The sequence below is a fragment of the Paroedura picta genome, chromosome 7, assembly GCF_049243985.1.
Source record: "Paroedura picta isolate Pp20150507F chromosome 7, Ppicta_v3.0, whole genome shotgun sequence".
Classification (NCBI taxonomy): Eukaryota; Metazoa; Chordata; class Lepidosauria; order Squamata; family Gekkonidae; genus Paroedura; species Paroedura picta.
Window position 1 is genome coordinate 18,013,448 of NC_135375.1, and position 20,582 is coordinate 18,034,029.

Here is a 20,582-nt window from a genome sequence, read left to right on the forward strand (position 1 = left end):
CCTGACAGGACTGCACTGTGAGAACAGCGCTATCAGGGCTATGACTAGCCCAAGGTCACCCAGATGGCGACATGTGGAGGAGTGGGGGAATCAAACCTGGCTCACCAGATTAAAGACTGTTCCTCTTAACTAATACACCAAGAATGCTGTCTCGGGATGAAGGAAAGCACCCATAGACATTCCTTCAAAGTCTAACGAGAAACAGCTTAATTAATTCATTTATACCCCACCTTTCTCCCCAGCGGAGACCCAAGGCGACTTACATCAATTTCCTCTCCTCCACTTTTTCCTCACAACAACCCTGTGATGTAGGTAAGGCCAAGAGAATGCGAATGGCCCAAAGTCACCCACTAAATTTCCATGGCATGACTGGGGGGTCAAACTTTGAACTCCCAGGTACTAGTCCAATACTTAACCACTGTTTCAAGACACGGAGGCCTTTGCGCGAATTTAGTTTAACAGGGTGAATACAAGGGATCATCCAAACAAAGGTAAGCACTTTTTAATCCAATAATTTCAATGAGGAAAAGAAAAACCAAGAAAGCAAGCAGGGGGTTGGACTAGATGACCCTGGAGGTCCCTTCCAACTCTATGATTCTATGTTTCCATGAAATACATCTGCCTAGATATCAGGGGGGAAATTCACAGTCAGACTAGTTCAGCAGTGGAACAGGCTACCTAAAGAGGTGGTGAGCTCCCCCTCCCTGGCAGTCTTCAAGCAGCGGCTGGACAGATCCTTATCCTGGATGCTTTGGGCTGATCCTGCATTGAGCAGGGGGTTGGACTAGATGGCCTCTATGGTACCTTCCAACTCTCTGATTCCATGATTCTACTAGGGAACGGGTATAGATAAGCTGCTCATCTTGCCATGTTTTGTAATGAGGGCTGGAATCCGAGTGAGTCCTTAACATCCAGGGTGAGTCATTCAACTCATTCATTCCAAACGAGTGACAGCAGGACCTTCAATGCACCCGTGGAGTTCCCCTAAGCTTAAGGAGGATGTTCCACGTGCACAAAAGGAAGTTTTCCTCCAAGGCGAACAGAGAAGCCCATTAATGGAAGCAGATAATTGGGTATATCTACCAGGGGGACAGCTGAAGCATATCACCAATTTTTCCAATATAGAAGAGGACAAATCGCTTCTGGGGTTGTGGAGGGGGCAGAGAGAGCAGATTCTCTGTGGCGGGGCAAGCTTACCGCCCTATACATGCCAAGGAACTTTCTCCCCACACTTCCCCTGCCAGGTCATGGCCCAGTCAGGTAGCTGGGACAGAATGTCAATAATTGCCCCTCTCTGATAGCACGCCACTGCCTCGGGGTAAAACCTGTCCCTACGAGATTGGGTTAACCTGAGCCATGCAGGTCAGGGCAACCTTCTTATACAAGGCACAACCTCAGGTGAGCCAATAGAAAGAAAAGTTACTGGCCATATGCTTACAGACTTTCAGCATCTGGTCTCTGCATCTCTTTGCATTGTGAATCATAGAATCATAGAGTTGGAAGGGGCCATACAGGCCATCTAGTCCAACCCCCTGCTCAACAAAGGATCAGCCCAAAGCATCCTAAAGCATCCAAGAAAAGTGTGCATCCAACCTTTGCTTGAAGACTGCCAGTTCCCCTCCATTATCCCTCACCGTGACAGGCACAGAAATGAGCATGCTCCCCCAACACCCTCAACCAAAAATGCAACCACCCAACAAAGGAATCGCTCTTCTTTTCAGACCCCTCCCCATGGGGGTTCCTAGGGCCTTGGCCAGCCTGAGGTTCAAGCCCACCAGAACATGTCCAGTCAAGAGGTGTTAAATCATCAAAGAACTAGATTGCAAAAGAACCTCTTTATCCAGGATACCTGATGACAGGAGCTTTGATCTGCAAATCTGTACACTGAGGATCTTGTTGGTTGCGAAGGCACTACAGGACTTGAATCTAGCTATGCAGAGAAGTTCATCTTTCCCATACTCTGCTCAATGCACCCTTCCATCATCATAAGTATCACATAATAGCTTGCTAGGGTTGCCAACCTCCAGGCGGGGCCTGGAGATCTCCCACTGTTACATCTTCTTTCCAGACAATGGAGATTCCCTGGATAAAATGGCTGCATTGTAGGGAGGACTCTGTAACATTGGACCCTACTAAGGTCCCTTCTCAATCTCCTGCCTCAAAATTTCCTGGTATTTCCCAACCCTAGGCTGGCAACTCTGTTATCTTGAACCTAAAAAGGTCAAAAGGAAGGAAATGAATTTAAGCCTATGTAGGGTTGAACACAATTTTTAAAATATAGTACTAATATTTATGAATCAAGTTAAAAACCCAAGGCTTATAGCATAGCCTCAATAAAATCAATGCATACTGATGCCCCCTCTAATCAGACACGTTTCGACATTACCAACTTTATCAATGGCCGGGCATCAAATAAAACCAGCATACATAAAATACAATACATACAAGAATTGTTATAGCCAATTGGATCCTGTACATAAAAAGATATATTCCAGACTATGGACTTATAGTCAGTTCTGTGGACCAGAAGGCCAGATAACACTATTTGAGGCCTCTGATGTTTCAAAAGCAGGCCCTGGTCAAGGAAAGCCCTTCCAGTGTTGAGTATCTTATAATCATGAGCCAACCTTCATTCAAAATATGCCACCAGCACCTCCTTCTGAACCATTTTCTCCAGAGGAATTGAACTCTGTAGACTGGAGAGGAGCTGTAATTTTGGGGGATCCCCAGGCCCCACCTGGGGGGCTGGCATCCTTAGTACTATCTGTCACTATATGTATGAATCTACTATTAAATTCCTGCACTGTTTTATTATTATTATTATTATTATTATTATTATTATTATTATTATTATTATTATTATTATTATTATTATTATTATTATTATTAAATTTGTTTCCCACCACTCCCCAGCAGGTATGTGGCAGGTTACAGAAGTCCAGTTAAAACTCCCATTAAAAACTCATTAAAATGGACAAGAAATACCGAAGAAGAAGAAGAGGAAGAAGAAGAAGAAGAAGAAGAAGAGGAAGAAGAAGAGGAAGAGGAAGAAGAAGAAGGCCTCTACCTTGAAGATAATTTATGCTGGGTTTTTTGAAGTACAAAGCAAAATTTAAAGACATACATCAATTTCTTTTTCTGTATCGACATAGAAAGGCCATAATGTGATGAAAAGCAAAAGAGGAATTGGGAAGCTTGTGAATGTGACTGATTGGTAGCTGCAAGGGATTTTCCTATTTGATTACAGAAAACAATGCAAAAACTGAGTATAGCTCCAAGTCATCCATTTACATATATTCCAGTAAGCAAAATTCATTTCAAAAACTTGTGCTTGCTTACAAGTCATTGAAGTCCAAACAATTTCGGCTGCCAGGAGGGACTGAGAAAAAGCCCCACCATCGACCGCCACTTCCATTTTAAGATTCAAGTGGGTAGACCTGTTGGTCTGAAGCAGCACCACAAAAATTGAGTCCAATGGCATCTTGAAGACCAACAAAGATTTATTCAAGGCGTGAGCTTTCAAGCACAAGCACGCTTCCTCAGATAATAGAACAAAAATTATAAGAGTACAGATATAAGGCGAAAGTAAATTAGTGGCAAATGTGTAAACTGTGTCACACCCAAATGCAGTATGACAATTCTTTGCTAAAAACGAATCAGTCTTTTGGGTTCAGTTGTAGTTCACAAAAAGATTGGAAGAATAAAATGTCAAGGATAGTAATTAATGGCAGACACTTTCCCAGTTGTGAAAAGAAATATGTAAAAGAAACGAGATCACTGCCCTATTCGTCTTGATTTTAAGGTTAGCCTTCTGAAAAGTCAGCTTCCTTTCTGCTTGCTCACTGCAACCTGTACCTAAATTACACCCTAACCTTTTACTAAACAAATATCATATGATCAGGCTCCCTATATCGCATGAAGGAGTAGCATGAAACCTGAAGGCAGACAGCTGATAAAACAAACTGTTAAATCAAACAACCGATTATTAGGAGAGGTTACAGTCTATGTTGAGTTATGCGCTTCTAGCAGTACTTAGCTTCTTTTTTTTGGAGGCCTGTACAGTGTCGGAGGTGTGCTTGTCATGTTAAAGCTGAGGTTCCTGTGTAAGCAGGAAGGATGTGGTGAGAAAGAACCACACGCTCTGTTCCGCCTGCCTGATTTGTACTGTACCGACATTGTATCCTACTCAGCAGACGGAAGGTGGGTGCATGGGGAGGGTATAACCATCAGCACTGGACAACCAGGAGGGTCTTTAGGATCTTAATGATTAAGGTTCCAGCGGAATGGGCCCAGAGCTTGGAAAGAGGGCAAGGCAGAAAGTGAACTCTGTTAACATCTAGCTGGAAAGATGCCGGAGGTTGGTCGTACTGGTCCGAAGCAACATAATAGAACAGTGGTTGTGCAGGCAGTCTGTCGTTTCTGGTGAGAAGGGTGCCCATGGAAAGTAACTGCCTCAAACAACAGGAGCACACAAAGATGACAACAGCAAAAAAAAAACAGTTTGTGTGTACAAAAATATGTGCAATAATACAATAATGTGTAAATCAAAATTATGAGTACTGTTTATTTTCCAGTCCTTGGAAACCAAACATTCTCTTTAATGCATGCTGAACAGAATTCTGGTACAAAAAAGCCTGTTTCATAACTTTCTTCAGCAGCATTAGCCATATATCAGGGCATAAACTGTCAATGGGACTTAGCTCACCTCTTAGTTGAGAGACTGCAGGAGGTATTTTTCTTGTATCTACAAGGAGGATCTGTCCATGCTTGGCTCTTGCGGCCCTTCCTTGCGTGCCCAAGCTAATGGGGATCACCACTTGGGGTCGAGAGGCAAATTACCTCCAGACCAGACTGGCCAGGGATTCTGGTTTGAGAGAGGCATCATCTGGGCATGGAATTGCAGTCACTGTGAATTTCCTGCATAGCTGTGAATTTCCTGCATTCTGCAGGGGGTCAGACTAGATGACCCTGAAGGTCCCTTCCAACTCTATGATTCTATGATCAGTAGATACAAGGAAAACACCTCCTGCAGTCACTCAGTTAAGAGGTGAGACCCAAGCCACTGTGAGCCAAATGCCATTGAGAGCTTGTGTCCTGATATTTGGCTAATGTTACTGAAGAAAGTTATGAAACAAACCTGTTATCAGAATCCTGTTCAGCGTGCACTATAGAGAATTCCTCACTTGGCTTCCAGGAACTGGAAAATAAACAAGACTCATCATTTTTAATTTACATATTATTATATTATTACGCATAGTTTTGTACACATGAGCTGGGTTTTTTTGATGTTCATGGAAAGGAGTCAAGCATAACTCCTGTTAAAGTGAGTAACGCTGCAAGCTGGGAGGGGTCAACTTTAGCAACAAGGGAGCCGATGAGCTCAATGGAGGAAAGTCAGGCTAAAGATCTAGTAGACAGACAGAAGGATGGCAATGCCGTAATACCACAGACAGGCCTATGGGACTCTCATGTTTCAGCCTTGGAGAACATCCCTGCTTCCTGTGCTGTTTGTGGTCACCCCCTGGCTTTGCTTTCCTTCCTACCAAACCCACAGGGTGAGGAAATCCCATTCCCTCCCACTGACACCATTCCATGGTTGGATCGATTTCCCTTCCCCTCCTTTCTCCCCACCTACTCCACAGCTCTCCCTCCCCGTTGTCTTGGCAATCCAAAATGGCACCAAAAGATCTTGCAAGGTCTTATTGCATGATCTCACTCACTGGAGAGGGTTTTTTTTTTTGCTGGACCTGGAATGATTCCCCATTTACTGTGTTTTTTCCAGCGTGGATCCTGCTGAATTCAGATCGATTTGAACTCAGGTCTTCCTCTACTCCCCCCCTCCAATTGAAACAGAAAGTGTTCTGTGCTTGATTGGGGAAGCTCAGTGCGGGGAGGGGAGCCAAGCACAGTAGGAGTCTCTATCTTTTCTTGAACGAGGGGGCGGGGAGAGGATTGGAGACAGCAGAGGAGAGGGAAATAACAAGAGGCAAATCTCTGCTGAGAAAAGTTAGGGCTTCTGGAGCGCAGTCACTTTAAAACAAGTCTTGCAGTCGGGAAGGAGAAAGTCTTTGAACTGACGTCTTGGCAAATCAGGGAAGACTGCTCTGTTATGAGGCACAGAAAAGAGAGTTAATTCGAAAAAAGCAAAAATCTGTACTCTTATTGATGGCAATTTTTCAAATATTGAGGGTTATATCAACTTCTAGATATTGCATGGGATAGGTAGGGTCACTCTGGATCAATCATGCATGTTGCAGAGGGAAAATTTAAAGCGCCCAAAATCAAAATGGAAACTGAATTCAGTGTAGACAGGAGGGATTCATTCGAACTGGGGGTGGGTAAAAAGCCCTGTGCAGATTTCACCCTACAGAGGAAGTGGTTGACCACTGTGTGAGGCATGATATTAGACCAGATAGACCATTTGTCTTATCCAATCAGGCTCTTCTTATTTTCTTATGCTCGCATATGATTATAATTCCAAGACTGTATTGTGAGGCTGGGGATGCAAACTGTGAAAATTAGTTTCAAAAGCAGCTTCTTTTTCCCTAAATGTGCTCCAAAATCTCCATAAGCTGGTACATGAACAAAACCCTATCCATTTCTTTTCTAGCCTCCTATTGCTGCCCAGTTAGCTCCTCTGAGGATTAACCAAAAAGGCTTTAAGGCCTTGCTCTACCAGACGGAGTCCAGAAGAAAACAGACTATCCTGTTACAGCTTAATCATTCTGGAAACGTGTCCTCTGGACCGAACATGTTTGCGGCATGACTTTTTCCATCATTGCAAGCAGCTTTCAACAACACTCAGTGATCCGGAGTTAATCTGGGAGGCTGCTCTGTGGGGAAATTGAATTACTCACTCCAATAACATCTTCATCTCAATGCAATCAGAAGAAGAGCGTAGGAAGAGAAGGCTTGATGGTGTTTTTAAAAGGAGACCTTACTGTTCTTGAGGAATTTCTGCTCATTCAAATGTCTAGGGCAGGGGTAGTCAACCTGTGGTCCTCCAGATGTCCATGGACTACAATTCCCATGAGCCCCTGCCAGAATTTTCTGGAAGGGACTCATGGGAATTGTAATCCATGGACATCTGGAGGACCACAGGTTGACTACCCCTGGTCTAGGGGACACCTGAGAGCCAACATGGACTCACTATTAGGGTAGGAATCAGCCTTTTCCTCCCTGTCTTAGAACACATAATTCTTGCCTCATATGATTTTGCCTCATATGATTTTGTCATGGGCACCCATAATCCACCTCACAGGACACAACCAATTGGATTAAAATGCAGTGAGGGCAAATGAGGACTGTGTGAGGGCAAAGACGACAAAAATGGAGCTGAGAAGCAGCAGCTGGGAGAACGAATGATATACAATGAAAACAATGCCTATATTTTGCCAGGATTTCCTTGGCAGGGGGAGATTAGCTTGGGTGCATCAAATAGAATAGACCAAGCCCTAGGAGGAAAGGCTGAGGGACTTGGGAGTGTTCAACCTGGAGAAGGGCAGGTTGAAAGGGGACAGGATCGCTGTCTAAGTATTTAGAAGGGTATCACCTGGGAGAGAGCAGGGAATGGTTTCTGTTGGCACCAGAAGACAGGAATCGCAGTGATAGGTTTAAATTTGGTATATAACAGTACTGGCTAGATAACGGGGGGGGGGGGGGAGATTCACAGTCAGAGTAGCTCAGCAGTGGAATTGGCTGCCAAGGGAGGTGGTGAGCTCCCCTCACTGGCAGTCTTTAAGCAGGGGCTGGTCAGATACTTATCAAAGTTGCTTTAGGCTGATCCTGAGTTGGGGTTGGACTAGTTGACCTGAACGGCCTCTTTCAACTTTATGGTTCTATGTATCAACTGTTTGTATTGGTGAACCTTGACTGGACTTCAGGAAAGAAGAAGTGCCAGAAGAAGGAAGAAGAAGGATGGCCTGTCTTGGCTCAACCTCTTGGCTTGGCTTAGCCTTTGACCTACTTTACAATCCTTGTGATGTTTACTACTTGCTAGGTAACGGTGTGCATGAGATCAGCTGACCGTCTTCCTTCAGCTATATCCAATGGACACAACAAATTAAACTCCGTATCTAGGGAGATGCTTGGTCGACCCATTGGTGTCCACCAGAATTCTCAATACAGCACCGTTATTTTTCTTACAGTAGCCACTTGAACACCACACAGAACGTCCCAATATAAACTCTGGCCCACGCTCAAGAGTGACGTGCATAGCGGCATGCGATACACGCTGCTAAGCCCGTGTAAGTTGGTACAACTTAAATATCAAGGGTGTGGAAGGACAGGTTGAAGAAAGTGCATCAGCCATGAGGGAAGAGCAAGGAGGGGAGGGGCTGGAGCAATAAATTCAGCAAAGATCAGGAAGACTTAAGGGAAAGGGAAGGGCAATGAAGATCAGAAATGTCGAGCAAGACAGCGGAATGAAGAGGCAGGTATAGACTGTGTGAGGACCACAATATGGGCAGCGTGCAGCGGTTCTGCAAAGAGGTTTTTGCTCTGGTTTGGCATTGGAGCTGGAAGAAGGAGAAGGAGAAGGAGAAGGAGAAGGAGAAGGAGAAGGAGAAGGAGAAGGAGAAGGAGGAGAAGGAGGAGAAGGAGGAGAAGGAGAAGAAGGAGAAGAGGAAGGAGGAGGAGGAGGGGTATAGAAACCAACTCTTCTTCAGGCACTCTAACAAGAGGGTTGGATGTGGTGATGCAATAGCTGAAAGCACATGGTACATAGCACATTTCTGCTTGTGGCAGCAGTAGCACAACAGACACAGCAACTCAATATGCTTTAATATAATTTTTCAACGAATAACAATGTGCCTGCAGAGCAATGGGATGTACAACAGATGGCCTGTGTGATTTCTTTTAATTTGGTTTTGAAATTGTATCAGGAGGAATCCCTTGGGCTCTGTGTTGCGGCACAGAAAAGTTAGCGGAGAGACAACTGCTTTTACTCCGCGCCACTGGGCAGCGAGGAGTCGATTTAGAAGTTCCTCTTGGGCAAAGGCTGTTGTGCCCTTTGAACTCTTCCATTGGACCCAACCCATAATATATTCCTCCATATATTGTGTGGAACAGATATTTCAGTTGGTAGCTGTGTTGGTCTGAACAAGACAAAGTGTCTTTCCAGTGACACCTTTATGGACCCACACAATTTATTCTGGGTATATAATCTCTCATGGGAATAAAAGCTTATACACTGAATAAATACAGTGTATACAATACACTGTTGGTTTTAAAGGTGCAACTGGACTCGAAGTTCATGAAAATATGTACGCCCTACCTTTCCTTTGGGTTCAGGTTTGAAGTCTTCTTCTAGCCTAAGGAGACTTCCTCTCACCATTGTAGGAAGAAGAAGAAGAGTTGGTTTTTATATGCCGCTTTTCTCTACCCGAATGAGTCTCAAAGAGGCTTATATCCGCCTTCCCTTTCCTCTCCTGTGAGGGAGGTGAGGCTGAGAGAGCCCTGAGATTACTGAAGAAGAGTTGGTTCTTATATGCCACTTTTCTCTACCCGAAGGAGTCTCAAAGCGGCTTCTAGTTCCTTTCCCTCTCCCCACAACAGACACCCTGTGAGAGAGGGGAGGGCTGAGTGAGCCCTGATATTCCTGCTTGGTCAGAACAGCTTTACCACCATTCCCACGCACAATCATAGAGTTGGAAAGGGCCATACAGGATCAGCCTCAAGCATACAGGGCCTAGTCTGCACACAATAGATAATGCACTTTCAATGCACTTTAGAAGTAGATTTTCCTGTTCCGCACAGGAAAATCCAGCTGCCAAAGAACATTGAAAGTGCATTATCCTATGTGTGCAGAATGGGCCCAGGATAAGGATCTGTCCAGCTGCTGCTTAGAATCACATAATCCTAGAGTTGGAAGGGGCCAGACAGGCTATCTAGTCCAAACCCTTGCTCAATGTAGGATCAGCCTAAAGCATTCCGGAGAAGGATCTGTCCGACCGTTGCTTGAAGACCTCCAGTGAGGGAGAGCTCACCACTGTCAGGATCAGTTCCTGTTCTCTGCCAAGATCACTGTTCAATGGGCCGGGGTGACTCCATCTTGCCTATTGCATATTGTGCCTCGTCCTTGTAACCCATGTTCCCATGTAACCATGCTTTGTAGTTGCCTGCTTTGATTTGTTTGCTTTGATCTCTAGCTGTTCACTTTGCATATTTTCCCCCCTCTCTGAGAAACATTGTAACAAGGACCCTGCGGTGCCTGCAAACTAGCTGGCGCCGGCTGGCTCAAGGCCGCACGAATTTCAACACCTCTGGCAGGAAGTCTGGGATGGCACCTGGGAGAGGGGGCACCCCTCCCCTGGGAACACTCAAGTTTTGGGCAGAAGAATTGTATTGATAAGTGCTTGCTGTTTTGCTGTTTGGCAGATTTGACTTCTTGAGTTATAGTGACTAGAGCTAACTTCCATTAAAGCTTTCTTTCCATAGAAGTTTTGTTGTGAGTTTTGTCAGCACTTAACAACCACCTCCTTAGGCAGCCAGTTCCATTGCTGAACTACTCTGTGAACAATTTTTTTCCTGATATCTAGCCAGTACTGTTCTACATGTAGTTTAAAGCCATTACTGCTGGTTCTGTCCGCTGCTGCCAACAAGGACTGCTCCTTGCCCTCCAAGTGAGAACCTTTAAAATTCTTAGACCGTTTCCGCACTGAGGGGTAAAACATGAGTGGCTTCCTGCTAGCAAACGCAGGATGATAAGCCTCACGTTTGCAGCCCTCCTCACGGGAGACCCCTCCCACGTTTTCCCTCTGTCACATCATGGCCTTTTGCATCCTGATGAGGCTGCAAGGGAAAGCAAGGCAAACTTCTCCCTCCACTCTTTGGCTTGTAATTTGTACAGCTGACTTGGGATTTGAACCCCAGCCTCCTTGGTCCGGCTCTAACACTTCAGCTGTTGTTTGGTCAGACACTGGCCGAGTGAGTGATAATGCCTAACTCAAACAAATAACTCTTGAATGGCCTCTCACCCAAAATCAGAGCTTGATGAGAAACTTCAGGGCCCCGGGGTGTTTGTGTGAGATGGGAGAACGAAAAATTCGCTCCATTAGAAAGGATCCGTATGTCCAGTAAAAGCCCATTACTAGGGCCTGCACACCCATCTCTGGCTTCCAACCTCCTTCAATACCAGCCAAGCCCCCTGCAGCTTAAATGGCCCTTAAAATAAAACTCTGCTTCTAATGGAACACCTGTCCAGGATTAGCTATAATAAATCAGTATCTGTACACACCACCGTTTCTCTGCAGGGATGAAGGAGAAATGCTGGTTAAATCATTAAAGGGCTTTCTCCGGTCGTCAGGACTGCAAAATAACCGAAACCATAACAAAGAGACTGTAGAGCAGGGGTAGTCAAACTGCGGCCCTCCAGATGTCCATGGACTACAATTCCCAGGAGCCCCTGCCAGCAAATGCTGGCAGGGGCTCCTGGGAATTGTAGTCCATGGACATCTGGAGGGCCGCAGTTTGACTACCCCTGCTCTACAGTCATTCTGAGTTCATGAATTTCCTATAGCCTTGCTCTAGCCCAGATGTTAAACTGGTGTACGTAAATCTTTCCACCCCAATCTTGTCCGCCGTCAAAAGGAAAACCTACCCAACGGGAAGTGTTTTGAAAATATTTTGATTTCCCCCCCCCCCTTTTCTTACTTCTTTATCTGTTTGCTTATCATTTAAAATAAAAAAAATTAAGGATGAAAATATTGATAAGAGTTGACTTAGCAGGATAACTTTGCTGCTTGCCTTTTTTTTTTTTTAACCCTCTGCGAACTTTCCAATTCCGTTTGATGCACGGCGCACTTTAATAATCTTTTGGGACTTGAGGATATAATTGGGGAGCCCATGTAGGAAAATTAAGAGGCGCTCGGTGCATTTGATAACGAAGAAGAAGAAGAAGAAGAAGAAGAAGAAGAAGAAGAAGAAGAAGAAGAAGAAGAAGAAGAAGAAGAAGAAGAGTTGGTTCTTATATGCCACTTTTCCCTACCCGAAGGAGGCTCAAAGTGGCTTACAGTCGCCTTCCCTTTCCTCTCCCCACAAAAGACACCCTGTGAGGTGGGTGAGGCTGAGAGAGCCCTGAGATTACTGAAGAAGAAGAAGAGTTGGTTCTTATATGCTGCTTTTCTGTACCTGAAGGAGTCTCAAAGCGGCTTACATTCACCTTCCCTTTCCTCTCCCCACAAAAGACACCCTGTGAGGTGGGTGAGGCTGAGAGAGCCCTGATATCACTGAAGAAGAAGAAGAGTTGGTTCTTATATGCTGCTTTTCTCTACCTGAAGGAGGCTCAAAGCGGCTTACAGTCACCTTCCCATTCCTCTCCCCACAACAGACACCCTGTGAGATGGGTGAGGCTGAGAGAGCCCTGAGATTCCTGCTTGGTCAGAACAGATTCCTGCTTTATCAGTGCTGTGGCGAGCCCAATGTCACCCAGCTGGTTGCATGTGGGGGAGTGCAGCATCGAATCTGGCATGCCAGATTAGAAGTCCACACTCCTTACCACTACACCAAACTGGCTCTCTCACCAAACTGGCTCTCGATACAGTGTGACTGATTATTTTCCTGCCAAATAGAACTGTTTAGGTATTTGACGGTGTTTGTTGGCTTCAGGTGTATGGCTGTCAAGTGCTAAGCAGGGTCCACCCTTGTTAGTGCCTGAATGGGAAAACACCGAGAAAAGTCCAGGGTTGCCACGCAGAAGCAGGTAATGTCAAAACACCTCTGGTTGTCTCTGGACTTGGAAACCCTACTGGGTCACCATAAATTGGCTGTAGTCCCCAGGCCTGCCAAAGTCCATGTGGGGCTGGAGATCTCAAGGAATTTCAACGGAACCCCAGGCTACGTGCATCATTTGTAACTTATTTATTTAAAACATTTGTTCCACTTCTCCTGGAGATACGGCTGCTTTGGAAACGGGTCTGCATGGCACTCGACCCTACCAAACTCTCCCTATAAGCAACTCTCCCTGGCTTCACCCTCAAATCTCCAGGTATTTCTGAACCTTGAGTTGGCAACCCTAGACTTGACAGCACATTCCACCTCAATCAAGTCATCTCACAAAGCTGTTTCATGACACGATTTATCACATGCAGCCAGCTGGGTGACCTTGGGCCAGTCAGTTCTCTCAGAGCTCTCTCAGCCTCACTTACCTCACAGGTTGTGGGGAGGGGAAGGAAACTCCTCAAAATAATAAATATCGGGATCCAAAAATCAGTTCTTCTAATTTATTATGAGAGCCAGCTTGGTGTAGTGATTAAGAGCAGCAGCCTCTAACTGGAGAACCAAGTTTGATTCCCTACTCCTCCTGAAGCCTGCTGGGTGACCTTGGGCCAGTCGCAGTTCTCTCATAGCTCTCTCAACCTCGCCTACCTCACAGGGATGTTGTGAGATACTGGCCTCCCACTTGAAAATTTATCCATAGACAGGAAGACCTTCCAGGCTCTCTGTTTTTTTGGGGGGAGGGCATCACTGTAGGTGGGCAGGTAGTTGTGAATTTCCTGCATTCTGCAGGGGGTTGGGCTAGATGACCCTGGAGGTCCCTTCCAACTCTACGATTCTATGATTCTTCTTATAAATTTAAACTGTGGGAAAGGATGCGCCTCCAAACAATGAAAAAACTAAATGGGATGTAACATTTCAAGTGAATAGCGTAGGAGAGCAAGGTAAACATTCTTTGCAATGAAAGAAAAGAAAAATAACAGGCTTTTCATCCTGAGTGTGTGGTCAAGTTTTTCACTGTTTTGTAACCCTTTTCTCATACAACATGACCAGCTGTTTGTCAGCTGTGCCCAGACAACTGCAGACTCTTCAAAGGGTATCTGAAAGCCCCCTGAAAAGATCACACAATCCGTTTCAGGAGCGTGGAATGCGTTCCTCAAGAAAAACCAACGACATCCTTTCAGGAAAACCTGAGCTAAGAGACCTCGAATTCGCCTTGCATAATAATTTCTTGATTCAAGGGGGCTAAATTAATATGACACGGCTGCCTTTTCCAGTTGTTCGTTCAGCTGCACAAAATGATTAATTAGTTTGCATTTGACTCCCTGGGGGTCAGGTGGCTTGTTTTCCTTCCAAGCAGATGCCACATTCACTGTGGTCTCTGTTTGAAAATTGAAGTTATTCCTCTCTGCCCTGAGCCAGCCATCTTTCCACACGATGGCTGGGAATGAACCGTGAAACGGGCAAACCACTTGAATCGCTGAACATTTCTGATTAAGGCTCTGGGTTCGGCAAGACACAGATGCAGTTACTTCAAATCGGACAGCTCTTTAGTCAACACCAAGGCCAACTGGAACACTGAACAGCAAACACGTGAACTCTTGGAACTTATATACATTTGAGCTGGACCACCAAGACATTCGATTGGCCCTTGATGGAGCCTTCTGATTGGCCCATAACAGTGTCCTAAGACAAGTCACTCATTGGTTGCACTAGAATCCCTTCATCGGCATTCTGCAGCTCTAGAGCAGATTACACACACAAGATTTCTTGAACCACTGGAATGACCAAGGACCACTCCCAGGGACATGGAACCACACGGAGAAACAAACAAATGTTTTTGGGAAGGTGTACTGTTGAATCATAGTATCATAGAATTATAGAATAACAGAGTTGGAAGGGACCTCATGGGTCATCTAGTCCAGCCCGCTGCACTATGCAGGACAGTCACATCCCTATCACTCATCTACTGTAACCTGCCACCCCTTTGCCTCCTCTCTGTCAGATGGCTATCTAGCCTCTGTTTAAACATTTCCATTGTTGAGGGCAAGAAGAAGAAGAAGAAGAAGAAGAAGAAGAGTTGTTTTTTATACCCTACTGTTCACTATCTGAAGGATAAAATTAGAGTCCAGTAGCACCTTTAAGACCAACAAAGATTTATTTAAGGCGTGAGCTTTCGCGTGCAAGTACTCTTCCTCAGACTATGAACTTCCATCATGACAGTGGCAATGTGAAGCGAAAATCAATTCTGCTAAATTAGTAAACTGTGTCACGCATCCAAATACAGCCATAGGATAATTCTTTGCCAAAACAGCCAATCAATCCCTTCGAATTCAGTTGTAGTTAACAAAAACATAGGAGATGATCAATGGCTCCCACCACACCGTTTGCTGCTGGCCCCATCTGTCTCCATACCAATGTGAAACATTCTGAAGAAGTCACTATTACAATTCCCTTCCCTCTCTCTCTCCCATAAGAGGCACCTTGTGGGGTAGGTGGGGCTCAGAGAACTCCGAGCTCGCCTTCTTCTGCAGAGTCTTCCTTGGTGGTCTCCCATCCTAGTACCAACTAGGGTTGCCAAATCTCCCTGACGACTGCTGAGGGCCAGGGGAGAAGGGCTGCCAACTCCAGGTTGGGAAACTCCTGCAGATTTGGGGTTGGAGCCTGGGGAAAACCAATCTCAGAGGGGTCCAATTCCATAGTGTCCATTTCTTTCAGCAGAAGCGATCAATGTAGCTTGCAGATGAGCTGTGATTCCAGGGCATCCCCAGATCCCACTTGGAGGCTGGCATCCCTAGTACCAACCCTACTTTAGCCGCTGAGCTAGCTTGACGTAGGGGTTAAGAGCAGCAGCTTCTAATCTGGTGAGACGAGTTCGATTCCCTACTCCTCCAAATGCAGCTAGCTGGGTGACCTTGGGTTAGACACAGTCCTGACAGAGCTGTTCTCACAGAACAGTTCTGTCAGGGCTCTCTCGGCCTCGTTTACGTCATAGGGTGCCTGTTGAGGGGAAAGGAAGGGAAGCCGATTGCAAGCTGCTTTTGCGACTCCTTCAGGTAGTGAAAAGTGGGGTATAATAACCAATTCTTCTTCTTCTTGAGATCTGATGAGATCTAACTAAACCAGGGGTAGGCAAACTGTGGCCCTCCAGATGTCCATGGACTACAATTCCCATGAGCCCCTCCACGGACATCTGGAGGGCCACAGTTTGCCTACCCCAGCACTAAACCATGCCATCTGCTCTCCTTGGGAGGCTTGCTAAGTACTTATCAAACCTTCTTCGCTGGAAATATTCCTGATATACATCTTCTGAAGATCAAAACCTAAATATACTTGCATTTCCCCCCTCTAGCGCAATACAAGTGCATTAAACGCAGCCCTGCCTAAATTAACAAGCATCCTGATCTCATCAGGTCCTCAAATCACTTATGCAGTAGTCTTCCCCAAGACAACTGGGAGCTTGCTATGGCGGAATGACCCTAACCAGCTGAAGCTGAACTTCACTGACATCCCTGACCTTCTGACAAGCTTGAAAAATGGCAATTGGTCATGTTGGGCCTGTCACCAAAGTTGCTGTGGCAACGCCAAGTGGGCCTACAGCTGCCTCTCAACCCTCCGTGCAAATATGTTATGATTCTGAAGCACGCTCGCTTTAGAAGTGCTACGGACTTGCCGGCCTCCAGCCCAATTGACTTTTAAGAGCTCCGACTGACTGACTGACTGACGTGCTTCTGAAGAGCGTTTAAAAAATCGTTTTTGTTGCTGCTGTGAATTCGTTCGGTCTTCCCTCTCGTGTTCCACTCGGTGCGTTCTATAGCTTGCCGTTTAAATCTCAGCGTGGGATGCCAAAACGGGATTAGAGCAAGAGGGGAATCAGACCATACTGCTAGATTTTATTTATTATTTATTTCTTGTATTTATATACCACCCTCCCCTGAGGCTCAGGAAAGTTTGCTGTGCTGGGGATAAACAAAGCTGATTATACTCAATGTTCTGGGAAAAAGCTTTGCGAAAACATTTATTTCCCGTAGCAATGGGAACCAGCGTTATTATAGCAAGCTTGCCCCCAACGGTTAGGTTTTGAACAATGTGGAAGGAAGTAGAAAGACTGGCTATTTATTTGTCACTATTCCCACAATCTGTCTCAGATGAGAGCTGCACTGAATTTATTATTATTATTATTATTATTATTATTATTATTATTATTATTATTATTATTATTATTATATTCCTAAAGCAGGCTAGCTCAGGGCAGTGTACAACATGTAAGCATAATGACATTAATCAAAAACATATAATAAAAGAAGATTTCAACTAAAATTAAAGTGTGCAACAGTGTTAACTTTGACCAATTGGATGTTACATTGCTCAGCTCTTGAAGAAGAAGAAGAAGAAGAAGAAGAAGAAGAAGAAGAAGAAGAAGAAGAAGAAGAAGAAGAAGAAGAAGAAGAAGAAGAAGAAGAAGAAAGAGTTGGTTCTTATATACTGCTTTTCTCTACCTAAAGGAGTCTCAAAGTGGCTTACACTCACTGTCCCTTTCCTCTCCCCACAATAGACACCCTGTGAGGTGGGTGAGGCTGAGAGAGCCCTGATATTCCTGCTTGGTCAGAGCAGCTTTCTCAGTGCCGTGGCGAGCCCAAGGCCATCTAGCTGGTTGCATGTGGGGGAGCACAGATTCAAACTTGGCTCGTCAGATTAGAAGTCCACACTCCTAACCACTACACCAAGCTGGCTCTCGGGGGGGGGGGCATAGATGTTATCTGATTCACTGGCCCCAACCAAAAGCCTGGTGGAAGAGCGGTGTCTTACAAGCCCTGCGGAACTGTGCTAGTTCCGTCTGGGCCTGAATGCTCTCTGGCAGCTAATTCCAATAGTAAACAGACTTCTTTTTTCACTTGTATTTTCAGTGTACAGAAAATTCCTGTGATTCTCGCAAAAGTGTATAGAACGGACCCCCTGCTAACTTCACACATCAAACACATAAGGGACTGCACAATGCCTTTGATATTTGGTAAACATTGAGTCCAGTTTGTCTGGAAATGTATCTATTCCCAAACCGAACTGCCACAAACTGCTTGAAAGTTCATGCAAAGTTCGTACCAGTTGAGCTGCCATCAACTTCAGTTGGTGAACCACAGGCTGGACAAAATTCACCACGAACTTTTGTTTGTGAGCCAATCCGTGCCTATCCCTAGTATTTTGCAAGGTGATGAATTGAACTCTGTGCCATGAAAAGCTTCACCTGCCTGTTTATACACACCAAGCATCTCTTAAAAGACAGGACAGTTTTTCTCCAGTCAGCTGACAACCTGCGTAAGTGGATGGTCCATTGTAGCCATTTCACCAATTGCTTCTCCGTAGCCTTATCATTTCTGTCACAACCGCAACGACTGGGTGTTAATGGAATGCCAAAATACTTTTAAAGGAATGCCTACTCACAAAAGCATTTGAACGGAATGGCTCATCCATGTAAGATGACTATGGGAGTTAGGATGAATTAAAAAAACAGAATCTATTTGGATGATATACCAATCCTATCTAAAATCAGCACAAGAGGGAAGAATGCCACTGCACAAGCTCTGACAAGAAGATCTTAGACTTTCAAAAGTTCCTGTGCTGAAAAATCTTGTCCATCTCCCTACTGGACTCAAATCTAGTGTTTCTACTACATACCCTCTGAAACTTGCCCAAGTTCTGTATATAATCTATGGTTTCTACTATTACCCAGAACCAGAGGACTGGATTTGACCAAGGGGGATATTACATCATTAGATGGGGAGGAAGTTCACCAGGTGAGGAGGGAATAAGGTGCCCCCCTCCCCAATCCTCACTATGGAGAGATGGTATAGCATTCAAACTGCCCCTGTCATTCACAACATGATGTTTCCTTTGAGTCAGCTGAGCGCACATGAATACATGTAGCTGCCTTATACTGAAATGGACTATTAGTCCACTGAAATCTGTACTGGATACTCAGACTGGTAGCAGCTCTCCAGAGTCTTGATGAAATCTTCCGCATCACCTACCACCAGCCAAACTGAACATGGCAGGGACCGAACCCGAGACCTTCTGCATGCCAAGCTGATGCTCTATCACTGAGACAGAGCCCCTCAATTCGCATGTTTCAAGAAAACATTTTTACTACTATCTGTCTCCATGGAAATAATTCCGAAACTTTATGGCCACAGAAGATTTTGTTTGAACTGGTCCTTGGAGAACACTTCGTTAGCAGTTCTTAAGATCCAACAGCATCAGATACACAACAGTATGAGTGAATCCTAAGTGTGCCATGCAAGAGAACATGTCAGCCAAGTTGTTTCCAGATGTCATAGTGCCATGCTTGAGTGATTGCGGGACTGGGTTAGGATGCCGGTCTCTCACCAGTGACGCTTTCAGGAGAAGGAAAAGGAGCAATTGCCCTTTCTCACTGATGTTCCTCCACGCAGAAGAGCAGGATCAGCCCAAGAGAGATGACAGCTATCATTACACCTATTAGTAAAGTCAACTTCAAATCACCACCAAGGGAATAAAGGATCTCCTTAATGAAGAACTTTCTGTTTGTAAAGTATGGAAAGCACCCTGAATCAGACCAGGACACTTTTGTAGTGGATTAAACATAGAAGAGCCTCTTGTGGCGCAGAGTGGTAAGGCAGCTGTCTGAAAGCTTTGCCCATGAGGCTGGGAGTTCAATCCCAGCAGCCGGCTCAAGGTTGACTCAGCCTTCCATCCTTCCGAGGTCAGTAAAATGAGTACCCAGCTTGCTTGCTGGGGGGGTAAACGGTCACGACTGGGGAAGGCACTGGCAAACCACCCCGTATTGAGTCTGCCATGAAAACGCTGGAGGGCGTCACCCCAAGGGTCAGACATGACTCGGTGCTTGCACAGGGGATACCTTTACCTTTACCCTTTTAAACATAAAACACATAAAGTCGTCATCTCCCATTGCTTTATCAAGGACAGTCTCGTCTATTTATTCAAGGCGTGAGCCTTCGAGTGCAAGCACTCTTCCCCAGGCTGACGAAGAGTGCTTGCACTCGAAAGCTCACGCCTCAAATAAATCTTTGTTGGTCTTAAAGGTGCTACTGGACCCTGATTTTATTGTGCTACTTCAGACCAACACGGCTACCCATTTAAATCTAGTCTTGTCTATTGTGAGAGACAGCTGTAGCGGTAGCTCTGACATCATTTTTTCCTGCTGTAATCGCAAGCTAACAAAGCACTCTTCAGCTGTCAGTGAACTCTGCTCAAAGTTATTTGGACACTTAATTGAAACAGTTACAGAAAAGTCTGATTAATTGCTTTTTAACAGAGGTTAAGTGTTGAGATTGGCCTTCTTATCTTGCTCCATCGGATGTAACTCATATGCGCATGCTGATTGGCTAGTCCATCCTTGTGTTGATCCTCTCGAATTTAGCTAAGGATCAGTCGCATCGAGATAAGTCACATGATTGATAGAAAAGATTTAGAGATAAATATTGATAGTATCGATATTTTTTCCGGAAATAGACACCATTGTGTTAAGCAAATCAGATTTCTCTGGATGGAAGTCTCAGAAGAAGCAATATAATTGCAGTGGGTTGATAAGTCATTTCCTTTATTAGTTGCTGTACGCTAAAACTAACTAAAGCATAACAGATACGATATCCTGACCTGCTGTCCCCATACAGCTAATATGGGCAAGTCCTGCCGATTCTCTAATTGGATGTGGGATTGGAACTTCTTGTTGCACAGTGATTCTCCAAAGTCTTAGGCAGAGGGTCTTTCACATTCCTTGCAACGTGATTCTTCTAATTGGAGATGTCGGGGATTGAACCCGCAACCTTCTCCATGCAAAGCTGATGCTCTGTCACTGAAACAGAACCACCCCC

General features: G+C 45.1%; 1 protein-coding gene across 2 annotated transcripts in view; it reads right to left on the reverse strand.

Moving 5' to 3' along the window:
- The window catches only part of ALPK2 (alpha kinase 2), a 50,217-nt gene that overhangs the window by 26,473 nt on the left and 3,162 nt on the right, over window positions 1-20,582 (reverse strand). The window lies entirely within an intron of this gene.